Here is a 14427-nt window from a genome sequence, read left to right as displayed (position 1 = left end):
TCCTCCCTCTGCCCTCCTCGCAGTCTTCCATACTCCAACAAGAGTCTTCAATAAAGGTAAAAGTGATGTTAAATGTTCATTTATCCATTTCATTAGTGCTTTATATTTGTTTCTCACTGTTTTATGTATGTGAAACTATTGTTATTCTCTATAAAATGTATTTTTTTGTTAATATTTTTGGGTGTCTGGAATGGATTAATTGGATTTACATTATTTCTTATGGGAAATATTGTTTCAGTTTTCGTCAGACTCTCTGGAATGAATTAACCCTTTCAGGGTCCACAGACCCTCTCAGAGACTTGTTCTCAGGGTCGGCCAAATTTCAAAAAAAAAAAAAAATTATTTTTTCTCATCAAAAGATGGAGAATCTTTTCCCAATCATAATGACACCAAAAGTATGAAATTTGATGGAAAACTTACGGAATTATGCTCTTGCGAAGTTAGTGGTCTCGGCGATGTTTACACATCGGCGATTTTGCCCAATTTGAGCCCTATTTTTGGCCAATTCCAATGTACTAGTCGACAAAAATCAATACAGTGGTCAGAATTTAGCAATTTTGCCAATTTCACACAAATTTCAAAAGATGCCAATATCCAAATAGGGTCCAGAATAAACAAGAAAGACATTCCTGGCACTAAAATAACATTTCCTCTGTTCATTAGTCATGTTCCCAGGCCCCTCTTATATTTCTTTTGCTTTCCACTTTGAATTTTTATTCTCACAAAAAAAAAGATGATTTACTGTTATGCAGGCTACTGCATTAGTGTAGAAATGGTATAAATAATATTGGCGCACTTGTGAAAGAATATTAGACTCACCAGTTGACGTGTATTGGACGCTGAGCGTGATTTGTTTACTTTTGAACTTTGGTAAAAATCGAACATTTCTGCTACTTTGAGCTCAATTTCAAGGTACTTTTCATTATAAAACCAGTCAAAATCATCTCAATTTCTGTAATATGTCTTCCATTCTATGCAATGAGACCAGGAAAACTAGAATACATCAATAAATACCATACGAAAATATAGTGCAAAGTCACTGTTTTAATCAAAAACAGTCAAAGTTTTTTTTTCTCATTACGCACTGTGTGCTGCAGGATTTTTTTTATACTGCGCACACTGACCACATAGACCCATTCTTTCATTCTTTCATAGCCTACCAGCTTTCTCTCACTAGATTTGAAGGCGCTAGAATTTATGCGTACTAGTACGTCATGGACACTGGTGCGTAAGCCGTACTAGTATAGTACGTCCGAAACCCTGAAAGGGTTAAAGACAAAAACCAAGGTTCCACCGTATAGTACAGTCATTACCTTAAAATATTTATAGTCTTAATATAGGGTGAGAGGTGAGTAAACGAAGTAAAACAAAAAACGAATGAGTGAACAAGCAAATGAGAGACACGCGGAGGATGTAAACAAACAGATGAATATATCTGGTCATGGTTCATACACCTTCATCTGCACCGAACATCTCATATTTATATTAATTTATTCCACTGTGAGGTGTATTTATCAAGTTTATATGTTACGTAGAATGTTTATTATATAATTTTGAAAAAGTATCATAGATGCATTAATAAAAAAAAAAATTTTAACACGTCGGCCATTTCCTACCAAGGCAGGGTGACCCAAAAGAAAGAAAAAACTTTCATTATCATTCAACACTTTCACCATCACTCATACATAATCACCGACTTTGCAGAGGCACCCAGATACAACAGTTTAGATAATCAAAATGTTTATATCAACATAATATGTGACATTTAATGCATCTCAGAGTGACTATTATTGTATATTGTTATTATTTTCATTATTAATATGATGTCCTCAACACTAGTAAGACACTCTTAGTGATTTTTATGTGTACCTGCATACCAGCACAGTGTCTAAGTTTATTTAGGTACAGGTACACATAAGTACAATTATCAGAGTACAGTTGACCCCCGGTTTTTGTAATTAATCCGTTCCAGAAGGTTGGCCGAAATCCAAAATGGCCAAAAACTGAAGTAATATTTCCCTAAGAAATAATGTAAATACAATTAATCCGTTCCAGACACCCAAAAATGTTAACAAAAAATAATTTTTTTAAAGAATAACTATAGTTTTACATACAGGAAACAATGAGAAAGAAATATAAAGCACTAATTTAATGATAAATGAACATTACATACCTTTATTGAAGACTCTTGTTAGCATATGGAAGAAGGCAAGGAGGGGAGAGGGAGGAGAGTTTATTGTCTGGAAGGGGAATCCCCCTCCATAAGGACTTCAGGTATCAAAGCACTCTCTAGGGTTACTTCCCTTCTTTGTCTTTTACTGCCACTAGGACCAGCTTGAGTCACTGTACCCCTGTCACACAAAAAAATCTGTCCAGAGAGGCCTGTTTCTGGCATCTCTAAGATTTACCTAAAATGGGACAAGACATTGTCATTGAACATGTTGCAGACATGGCTTACAACAGTTTTGTTAGGGTGATAATTCTCCACAAAACTTTGCAACTCATTCCACTTTGCACACATATCCTTAATCACTGAAGAAGGCACATTCCCCTTTCCCCCTCTTCCTCCTCTGAAGCAATATCCTCAGTTGCGGTCTGTTGCTGTTCCAGTTGAAGGTGTTAACATAAGAACATAAGAAAGGAGGAACACTGCAGGAGGCCTGCTGGCCCATACTAGGCAGGTCCTTTACAATTCATCCCACTAACAAAACATTTGCCCAATTTTCAATGCCACCCAAGAAATAAGCTCTGATGTGAAAGTCCCACTCAAATCCAACCCCTCCCACTCATGTACTTATCCAACCTAGATTTGAAACTACCCAAAGTCCCAGCCTCAATAACCCAACTAGGTAGACTGTTCCACTCATCAACTACCCTATTTCCAAACCAATACTTTCCTATGTCCTTTCTAAATCTAAACTTATCTAATTTAAATCCATTACTGCGGGTTCTCTCTTGGAGAGACATCCTCAAGACCTTATTAATATCCCCTTTATTAATACCTATCTTCCACTTATACAGTTCGATCAGGTCTCCCCTCATTCTTCGTCTAACAAGTGAATGTAACTTAAGAGTCTTCAATCTTTCTTCATAAGGAAGATTTCTAATGCTATGTATTAATTTAGTCATCCTACGCTGAATGTTTTCTAACGAATTTATGTCCATTTTGTAATACGGAGACCAGAACTGAGCTGCATAATCTAGGTGAGGCCTTACTAATGATGTACAAAGCTGCAGTATGACCTCTGGACTTCTGTTGCTTACACTTCTTGATATAAATCCCAGTAATCTATTTGCCTTATTACGTACGCTTAGGCATTGCTGTCTTGGTTTAAGGTTGCTGCTCACCATAACCCCAAGTCCTTTTCGCAATCTGTATGGCTAAGTTCTACATCATTTAACTTATAAGTACTAGGGTTATGGGCACTCCCAAGCTTCAGAACCTTGCATTTATATACATTGAACTGCATCTGCCACTTTTCTGACCAAGAATAGAGTTTGTTTAAATCATCCTGAAGTTCCATAACATCTACGTTTGAATCAATTATCCTACCTATCTTTGTGTCATCGGCGAATTTGCTCATATCACTAGTAATTCCCTCATCAAGATCATTGATATATATTATAAACAACAACGGGCCCAAGACTGATCCCTGTGGAACGCCACTTGTTACAGATCCCCACTCGGATTTAACCCCATTTATGGACACTCTCTGCTTCCTGTCAGTGAGCCATGACTCGATCCACGAGAGCACTTTTCCCCCAATGCCATGAGCTGCCACTTTCTTTAACAGTCTATGGTGCGGAACTCTATCAAAAGCCTTACTAAAATTTAAGTAAATAATATCAAATTCTTTATTGTGGTCAACAGCCTCGAAAGCTTTACTGAAGAAAGTTAATAAATTAGTTAGACAAGACCGGCCTCTTGTGAATCCATGCTGAGTATCATTAATCGAGCTATGCTTATCGAGATGGCTTCTTATAATCTCAGCTATAATTGACTCTAGTAATTTGCCTACAATTGAGGTCAGGCTTATTGGGCGGTAATTTGACGGTAACGACTTGTCCCCTGTTTTAAAAATAGGAATTACATTAGCCATCTTCCACATATCAGACACTACACCTGTTTGAAGAGATAAATTAAAAATATTAGTTATTGGTTCACAGAGTTCCATTTTGCATTCCTTAAGAACCCTTGAAAAAACCTCATCAGGACCCGGCGACTTATTTTGCTTCAGTCTGTCTATCTGCTTCACAACCATCTCACTAGTGACTGTGATGTTACATAATTTATCTTCTTCTAGCCCACTGTAAAAATTAATTACTGGAATATTGTTAGTGTCTTCCTGTGTAAAAACGGAAGAGTAAAAAATTATTTAAAATCAAGCACATTTCTTTCTCTTTGTCAGTAAGGTGCCCATAATTATTTTTAAGGGGACCTATCTTATCTCTAACTTTTGTTCTATAGACCTGGAAAAAACTTTTTGGATTAGTTTTAGAATCCCTAGCAACTTTAATTTCATAGTCCCTTTTAGCTTTTCTTATCCCCTTTTTAATGTCCCTCTTCATGTCAATATACTGATTCATAAGATGACCCTCACCTCTTTTGATATGCCTATAAATTCCTTTCTTATGCCCTAGTAGATATTTGAGCCTATTATTCATCCATTTTGGGTCATTTCTATTTGATCTAATTTGAGTGTTGCAGCTCTTCAGTGGTTAGCTCTTCCCTGTGGTCTTCCACCAACTCTTCCACATCCTCACCACTCACATCCAACCCCATGGACTTCCCCAAAGACACAATAGTTTCCACAACAGGCATAGGATCATCAGGGTCAGCCTCAAACCCTTCAAAATCCTTCTGGAGGTCACATTCTGGCCACAATTTTCTCCAAGCAGAGTTCAAAGTTCTGGAAGTCACTCTCTGCCAAGCTTTATCTATAATGGTTATTCATTTGAGGATATTCAAGTGATTCCTCCAGAACTCTTTTATGGTCAATTCAGTGACTGAGGTCACTTCAAAGCATCTTTGAAACACTGCTTTGGTGTACAGTTTTTGAAGTTTGAAATGACCTGCTGGTCCATGGGCTAGATGAGAGGAGTGGTATTAGGGGACATGTGCTTCACTGTGATGAAATTACACTCCTCAAGCAATAGGCCTTCCAAGTCTGGAGGATGAGCAGGAGCATTGTCCATTACCAGGAGGCACTTAAGTGGCAAATTATTTTACAGGAGGTATTTCTTAACACTCGGGCCAAGCACTTCACTGACCCACTCAATGAAAATTAGCCTCGTAAACCATGCCGTATTGTTAGCCTTCCACATCACACACAATTTACTCTTCATAACATTGTTTTTCATAGGTAGTAGGTTGGTAGACAGCAACCGCCCAGGGAGGTACTACCATCCTGCCAAGTGAGTGTAAAACGAAAGCCTGTAATTGTTTTACATGATGGTAGGATTGCTGGTGTCCTTTTTCTGTCTCATGAACATGCAAAATTTCAGGTACGTCTTGCTACTTCTACTTACACTCAGGTCACACTACATATACATGTACAAGCGTATATATACATACCCCTCTGGGTTTTCTTCTATTTTCTATCTAGTTCTTGTTCTTGTTTATTTCCTCTTATCTCCATGGGGAAGTGGAACAGAATTCTTCCTCCGTAGGCCATGCGTGTTGTAAGAGGCGACTAAAATGCCGGGAGCAAGGGGCTAGTAACCCCTTCTCCTGTATATATTACTAAATTTGAAAGGAGAAACTTTGGTTTTTTCTTTTGGGCCACCCCGCCTCGGTGGGATACGGCCGGTGTGTTGAAAGAAAGAAAGATTTCTTAACACTCGGGCCAAGCACTTCACTGACCCACTCAATGAAAATTAGCCTCGTAAACCATACCGTATTGTTAGCCTTCCACATCACACACAATTTACTCTTCATAACATTGTTTTTCATAGGTAGTAGGTTGGTAGACAGCAACCGCCCAGGGAGGTACTACCGTCCTGCCAAGTGAGTGTAAAACGAAAGCCTGTAATTGTTTTACATGATGGTAGGATTGCTGGTGTCCTTGTTTCTGTCTCATGAACATGCAAGATTTCAGGTAAGTCTTGCTACTTCTACTTGCACTTAGGTCACACTACACATACATGTACAAGCACATATATACACACCCCTCTGGGTTTTCTTCTATTTTCTTTCTAGTTCTTATTCTTGTTTATTTCCTCTTATCTCCATGGGGAAGTGGAACAGAATTCTTCCTCCGTAAGCCATGCGTGTTGTAAGAGGCGACTAAAATGCCGGGAGGAAGGGGCTAGTAACCTCTTCTCCTGTATATATTACTAAATGTAAAAGGAGAAACTTTCGTTTTTCCTTTTGGGCCACCCTGCCTTGGTGGGATACGGCCGGTGTGTTGAAAGAAAGAAAGAACATTGTTTTTCTTGAACACTCAGAGATTTTCAGAGTGATACACAAATAAAGACTTCACTTGAAATCCCCATTAGTGTTGCCACAGAACAAAAGAGTTAGCCTATCCTTCATAGGCTTGTGTCCTGGCAGTGCCTTTTCCTCATGTGTGATGTAGGTGCTCTTTGGCATTTTCTTCCAAAAGAGGCCTGTTTCGTCACAACTGAACACTTTTTGGGGGAGGAGTCCTGCAGCCTCTATGTATCCCTTGAATTCATCAATGAATGCATTGGCCGCACATTTGTCAGAACTTGCAGCCTCGCCATGCCATACCACACTGTGTATGCCACTTTGCTTCTTGAATCTGTCGAACCAGCTTTTGCTGGCCTTAAATTCACTAACAGCAGCCCTCGTTCCCAGCATTTTCTTTACAAGATCCGCACGCAACTGCCTTGCCTTCTCACAAATTATCCCCTCCGAAATACTACCTCCCACTAACTGTTTCTCGTTTATCCACACCAACAACAACTCCTCAACATCTTCAATTGTTTGCGATCTCTGTTCCGTTAGCATATTTACCCCTTTTGCAACATCAGCTTCCTTGATTTCTGCTTTCTTCACCAGGATGGAACTGATTGCTGATGTCGACTTGCCATATATCCCGGTGAGCTCGGCCACATGTAGGCCACTTTCATATTTCACTATAACTTCTTTCTTGAATTCTATCATGTTTCTCACCTTCTTTACCAAAGGGCTTGCACACTGAATTTTCTTTGGCCCCATGGTGGGTTATTTCACAGTTGTAATCAATAAACAAGTACCAAAAACAATGGATGAACATGCGGAGTATTCCTAACTCAACAAGAGAGAGAGAGAGAGAGAGAGAGAGAGAGAGAGACAGATTGAGTGTGATACACATGAGGAAGCGGCTTCGTGGGAGGGTGGATGCATCTCATACCAACAATTTCCAAATGGTTGCATGAAATCCAGGGGGAAATTTCGCCATAAAAAAGAGCTTGATTTCCGAATTGTACAATTTCCACACTGGCTGAAAACCAGGGGTCTACTGTATACGTATATAAAATATGAAATAACTTTAAAACACTTGAAATTTTGGAAAGTTTCTAGACTAAATGGAGAGACGTGGTGCTCACAAAGCTCACGGAGAATGTAAACAAACCAGGGGGGGCACGGTTACAGCAGAATAAATAAAGAGCAACACTAAGGTTCTCATGTAACACAACATTTTTAGAAGGAATGATGCTCTGAGTGAAGGCATACAAAAGGAATAATTTTATACAGTTCCTCCCAGTAATACTACTGTGTACACATTTTTTTTGGTGTTGGACTAGAGAAAAAGTTATTCTTTCCGACACTCCGACTGCAAAAAAATCTCATTTTTTTTTTTTTTCAACAAGTCGGCCGTCTCCCACCGAGGCAGGGTGATCCAAAAAAGAAAGAAAATCCCCAAAAAGAAAATACTTTCATCATCATTCAACACTTTCACCACACTCGCACATTATCACTGTTTTTGCAGAGGTGCTCAGAATACAACAGTTTAGAAGCATACACATATAAAGATACACAACATATCCCTCCAAACTGCCAATATCCCAAACCCCTCCTTTAACCCTTTCAGGGTCCGTCCCGTAGATCTACGGCTTCACGTTGAGTGTCCAAACCATAGATCTACGCCAAAATTCTAGCACCGTCAAATTTAGCACAAAAACGCTCATAGGCCTACATGTGAGAGAACGGGTCTGCGTGGTGGGTGTGCGCCATAAACAAAAAAGCTAGGTGCCCGCATAGCATTGTGGGAACGCCGGCTCAGTTACCCTTGTTCACCATGCCTCGTTGCAAGTCAGCTCTCACTCCCCGGAAAATTGGGACTCTCCTCTTCCTATCTGATAGTTCTGACACTGATGGAAGTGGAAATGAAGACGAATTCTACGGCTTTGATCAGTTAGTGACCGAAAAGAATGACCAGGATATCGATAATAGTGCAGAAAACCCTGACAATCCTCAACCTTCTACCTCTGGTGTGGGCACTCGTGACTCACGGTCGGTTGTTCCTCATCGCAAGAGAAAACTAATATTTTCGCGTGGCCAGGCCTCTGACTTCAGTAATGATGATAGTAACGTGGACTGTGATTTTATTGCACTCGACGATCATTCGAGTAGTGATAGTGACGAATCATATTCACCAGTGAAGCGTCGGTATGTTTGCCGCCGCATGCGCTCGGGTAGTGTACCCTATGCTGTGCCCAGGGGACGGAGTACATCCCGTGGCCCAACACCAGTTTTAGGTAGTGATAGTGAGGATGATGTGGCTACACTTGGCATGGATAGACCACAGGCATCAGTGGATGGTGTTAGTGGTGATGGTAGTGGCACCGCCATGCGTGACTCACCAGGCCACGCTGGGACCCACGCTGCTGACTCGTCAGTTCAAGGACAAAGCAGAGCGCCAGCCACCAGCCCACCACAACCACAACCACCCGCACAACCAGCCTATGATGTCCAGTATCCACCAGCAAACCGTATGTGGGATTGGCAGCAAAATCCCAATTTTGTTCCCAAGCCTCACCACTTTGATGATTCTCAAAGTGGAATTCTACCTACTTGTCCCCTTGGAACCACGGCCAATGAACTGGAATTCTTTGAATTATTCTTTGACCAGCCATTGGTGGAAATTATTGTCAGGGAAAGTAATAAGTATTTTGAGTACACCATGGCAAATACGATCTTATCACCACAGTCAAGACTACACAGGTGGAAAGAGACGACTGTTGCAGAAATGTATTTGCTTTTTGCAACAATAATGCTTATGCCTCACGTCTATAAGCATAATATAAAAGCATACTGGTCCACAGATCGGCTAATTTCTACCCCGGTCTTCAGTGAAATCATACCAGTGAACAGGTTTATCTTACTCTTACTTATGTTGCACTTCTCTGACAAAACCAGGCCTGACAGAAGTGACAGGTTATACAAGATTAGAAATGTTTTCATGTATCTCATACAAAAGTTCAGCATATACTTTTATCCATTCAAGAATCTTGTAATTGATGAGTCTTTGATTTTGTTCAAAGGTAGACTGTCATTCAAGCAGTATATACCGAGCAAGAGGAAACACTTTGGTATAAAACTGTTTGTACTCTGTGATTGTGATAGTGGCCTGGTGTTGGATATTGTTGTATACACAGGTAGTAAAACATTGAAAGATACCAAGATGTTATTGGGTATCTCAGGTGACGTAGTGAGAAACATGATTTCACCTATCTTGGTAAGGGGCATACATTATATACCAATAACTGGTACACAAGCCCATTACTCAGTGATTTCATGCGAATGAACAAGACAGATGTGTGTGGCACAGTGCATTCTAATCGTAAACATATGCCCAGGCTCAACGCAGGTGCTCGTGGTGATGACGTGCAGGTGTTTACTGCCAATGACATCATGGCATTACGGTGGCATGACAAACGAGATGTCACATTGTTGACAACCATTCACCGTAATGAAATGCAAGACAGTGGAAAAGTTGATCGAGTGACTAATGAACGTATTCGACAACCAGTGACAGTGATTGTTTATACACAAAACATGGGCTTGGTTGACAAATGTGACATGCAGATTGGTTTTGTTGACTGTGTTCGTAAGAGTTACAAGTGGTACATGAAACTTTTCTTCCATCTCATGGACATTTCAATGCTCAATGCATATAATATGTACCAAATAAAGACTGGCAACAGACCACCATATGGTGAATTTTGTTTGTCTGTTGTCAGACAACTCATAATGAAGTACCAGGTAAGAACACCTGCTATACAACACGGTCCTCGAATTCCTCAGGATATACCCAAGCGTTTGAGGAGGGAAGGTGATCATTTCATAATACAACTTCCTTTAACTCAGAAGAAATCTGCTCAGAAGAGATGCATCGTCTGTGCACAAACAAAACGACGGCAACAAAGACGCAAAGACACTCGGTTTATGTGTGAGGAATGTAAGGTGCCTCTGTGCATGGTGCCTTGTTTCAAGGAGTTCCACAAGCTCCAGCAGTTCTAAAACCATGTCCAGTGATTGTAAATATGTAAATATATGATGGAACATTAGTATTATACAATATTTGTGCATTTTTATTGTAATAAACAACAGTGGTAAACAATAATATGATAATAACTTTAGTGCGGTTATTGTGTTCAATACAGTGAGTTTATATATATACATTATATACAGTATTGGTCTCTCAGGCCCCAAATGTTAGTAGGAATAGAAAAAAATTGGAAAAGAAAAGAAAAAACAATAAAAACCGCAAAATAATGTAATGAGCGCATGTGGAATTCGTCGATGTTGCCACCACCACATCATTTTTGACAAACTTCTTGGCACTGTATCTCGGTAAGTACTGATCAGAATTTTTTTTTTGTCTTATTACCTTCACAAAAATATGCTCTTTAATTCTGTAAGAAAATTTATTTTTTTTTTTTTTTTTTCATAATTTCTTGGACACTGGAGCACCACTTCAGATTTTGGCCCTGGACCCTGAAGGGGTTAAAATGCAGGCATTGTACTTCCCATTTCCAGGACTCAAGTCCGACTATATGAAAATAACCGGTTTCCCTGAATCCCTTCACTAAATATTACCCTGCTCACACTCCAACAGATCGTCAGGTCTCAAGTACCATTCGTCTCCATTCACTCCTATCTAACACGCTCACACACGCTTGCTGGAAGTCCAAGCCCCTTGCCCACAAAACCTCCTTTACCCCCTCTCTCCAACCCTTTCGAGGACGACCCCTACTCCGCCTTCCTTCCCCTATAGATTTATATGCTTTCCATGTCATTCTACTTTGATCCATTCTCTCTAAATGACCAAACCACCTCAACAACCCCTCTTCTGCCCTCTGACTAATACTTTTATTAACTCCACACCTTTTCCTAATTTCCACACTCCGAATTTTCTGCATAATATTTACACCACACATTGCCCTTAAACAGGACATCTCCACTGCCTCCGTCTCCTCGCTGCTGCATTTACCACCCAAGCTTCACACCCATATAAGAGTGTTGGTACTACTATACTTTCATACATTCCCTTCTTTGCCTCCATAGATAACGTTTTTTGACTCCACATATACCTCAACGCACCACTCACCTTTTTTCCCTCATCAATTCTATGATTAACCTCATCCTTCATAAATCCATCCGCCGACACGTCAACTCCCGAGTATCTGAAAACATTCACTTCTTCCATACTCATCCTCCCCAATTTGATATCCAATTTTTCTTTATCTAAATCATTTGACACCCTCATCACCTTACTCTTTTCTATGTTCACTTTCAACTTTCTACCTTTACACACATTCTGAAACTCATCCACTAACCTTTGCAATTTTTCTTTAGAATCTCCCATAAGCACAGTATCATCAGCAAAAAGTAACTGTCAATTCCCATTTTGAATTTGATTCCCCAAAATTTAATCCCACCCCTCTCCCGAACACCCTAGCATTTACTTCCTTTACAACCCCATCTATAAATATATTAAACAACCATGGTGACATTACACATCCCTGTCTAAGACCTACTTTTACCGGGAAGTAGTCTCCCTCTCTTCTACACACCCTAACCTGAGCCTCACTATCCTCATATTTATTTTAATTTATTCTACTGTGGGTATATTTATCATTTTTAAATCTTACATAGCATGTTTATTATATAATTTTGAAAACAAAAAAAAAAAAACATAGTTGGATTAAGCATATACATATTAACATTTTATATGACATTTAATGCACCTCAGAGTGATTATATTTATTATTGTTATTATTATTATTATCATTATTAATATGGAATCTTCAAGACTAATAAGACACTCTTAGTGATTTTAATGTGTACTTCCAGGCCAGCACAGTGTGTAAGTATATTTTTATTTGCAGTTACACACAAGTATAATCATCAAACCATTTTTTTGTTTAATTACATTACCCAATAGAATACCCCCATTCTCTTGAATGCACAGTAACTCATCTAATGACCATATGGCCTGTTTCTGCACTACAAATCATTGATTTTACTCGATCTGATTCGATTATATTATACATTGTTAAGCTACAAATTTGTACAACTTTAATGCTTCTTATTTGAAATACTCATTTGTACTTCATGTTGCAATTTGTTTACTGTAATTTTTTACAACTGAATATATCATTACTTAGTTAATCTTAAGTTAATTTTAAGCCTGCCCATAATGGTCTGCATACAAGGGGCTTTTGGCATGTACACCCAATCACTATACTGTATTTCTTTGTACACCTATGTATCATGCCTGAATAAAAAATAAATAAATAAAAATAAATATAAAATATGAAATAACTTTAAAACACTTGAAATTTTGAAAAGTTTCCAAACATATTGGAAAGTCGTGCTTGTGGAGAATGTAAACAAACCGGGTGGGTGCGGTGACCGTATTAGAAAGACGGGGAGCCGTATAGCAAGTTTTCGGCACAATCTGAAATGTCGATATTAGCAGAAAGCCATAAAGCGGGGCCCTACTATAACGTAAAAAAGAGTAAAACTATTTTCAGTATCAATTAAAATTAGACATTAAACAGTGATTCCTCACAAAACATAATTCTGAATAACCAAGTATAAAAAAAAAATAGAACCAGTATTCACCAAAAAAATCGTCTTTGCTAGCACAACTTTTCGTAATGGCTTATATCAGGTGAGACAGGAAGCCAGGCTTCTTCTGCAACTGTGTTAACTGTACTGAATAGGAATAATGACTGAGTTTTAAATATTATTTTCTCTCCATTCTCTCTTGAGAGAATGGAGAGAGAAAGAAGCAGAGAGACAAATACGATTAATTATACACACTCAGCACTCAGCAGGGATGGTTAGTTTTCTGGGCTGATGATTTGAAAGGTGTGGTGGTGCTGTACAGTATATGGGGTGAAAGGGGAGCGAATACAAACAATAAACTGGTATTGATGGTCTATGGCTCAGGAAACAATGAAAACAGAGAGGTCATGAATGTGGCTGCTCTGGCCTGTACTGGACAAACATCAGATACTTTAGAAAACAAATGGACTTTCTGGTTATTGACAAAATCCATAATTATAGACTTTTGTCCATTTTGCCCAAGACTTTCAACATTTGTCCAGCCATTTTTTTTTTATCAGAAATTGACAAAATCTGTTAATGAGAGGTTTTACTGTGCTTGGGCAGTATGAAACCATACATATTTTCAGCTATCTGGTTAAACTGTAAATGTATAAAAACAAATCATAAATGTTATAAAAGTAGAGAAAAAGAAGTGAATTTTTTTTTTTAACACACTGGCCATCTCCCACAGAGGCAGGGTGATTCAAGAAAGAAAAAACACTTTCACCATCATACAGCACTTTCACCATCATCCACACAAAATCACCGTCTTTGCAGAGGCGCACAGATATGACAACTCAGATGTCATATCTAAACAGCATATAAATGTCCTTATATAATCTTTCAGATTTGTAGGCAGGTTAAATTTTTACACAATAAATAAAAATGACATACGAAGTAAGTTTTTACTGTAACCACCCATTCTGTCATTTCATTGTGAAACAAAAGCTTGTTAAATATTTTACCATCTCGCAGGATTGCTTATCTTTTCTTTCTGTCTCAAGAACATATAAAAATAATAGGTAAACCTAACAACTATCTACTTACATTCAATAATTATTAGTTTGTAGAAGTTTTCTGTGTATTTCCTTTCCAACCTGCTGTACAAAGACTGGTGCAAAACTGGGTACATAATTGTTAAAAACTTAACATTTCAGAATGCTAGATCTAGTGGAAATCACCCTGTGGGCTTTCACTTTACACTAATACACAACTGTGTATTAGTGAATCACTAATGCACAACTGTGTATCAGTGATTCAGGATAACCAGTTAGCCAGATTTGGAGTCCTGGAGGTGGGAAGTACAGAACAATGCCTGCACTTTAAAAAAGGGGTTTGGGATGTCTGCTGTTGGAGTT

At 38.8% G+C, this 14427-nt stretch overlaps 1 protein-coding gene across 10 annotated transcripts in view; it reads right to left on the bottom strand.

The window, feature by feature from the left end:
- LOC128688508 (utrophin) overlaps positions 1 to 14427 on the bottom strand; it is a gene marked incomplete at its 5' end in the record, with an annotated part of 1206544 nt that overhangs the window by 1166498 nt on the left and 25619 nt on the right.

This window comes from Cherax quadricarinatus, chromosome 13 (assembly GCF_038502225.1).
Source record: "Cherax quadricarinatus isolate ZL_2023a chromosome 13, ASM3850222v1, whole genome shotgun sequence".
Taxonomy (NCBI): Eukaryota; Metazoa; Arthropoda; class Malacostraca; order Decapoda; family Parastacidae; genus Cherax; species Cherax quadricarinatus.
Note: the sequence above shows the minus strand (reverse complement) of the source record. Positions and strands in the feature narration are given on the sequence as shown.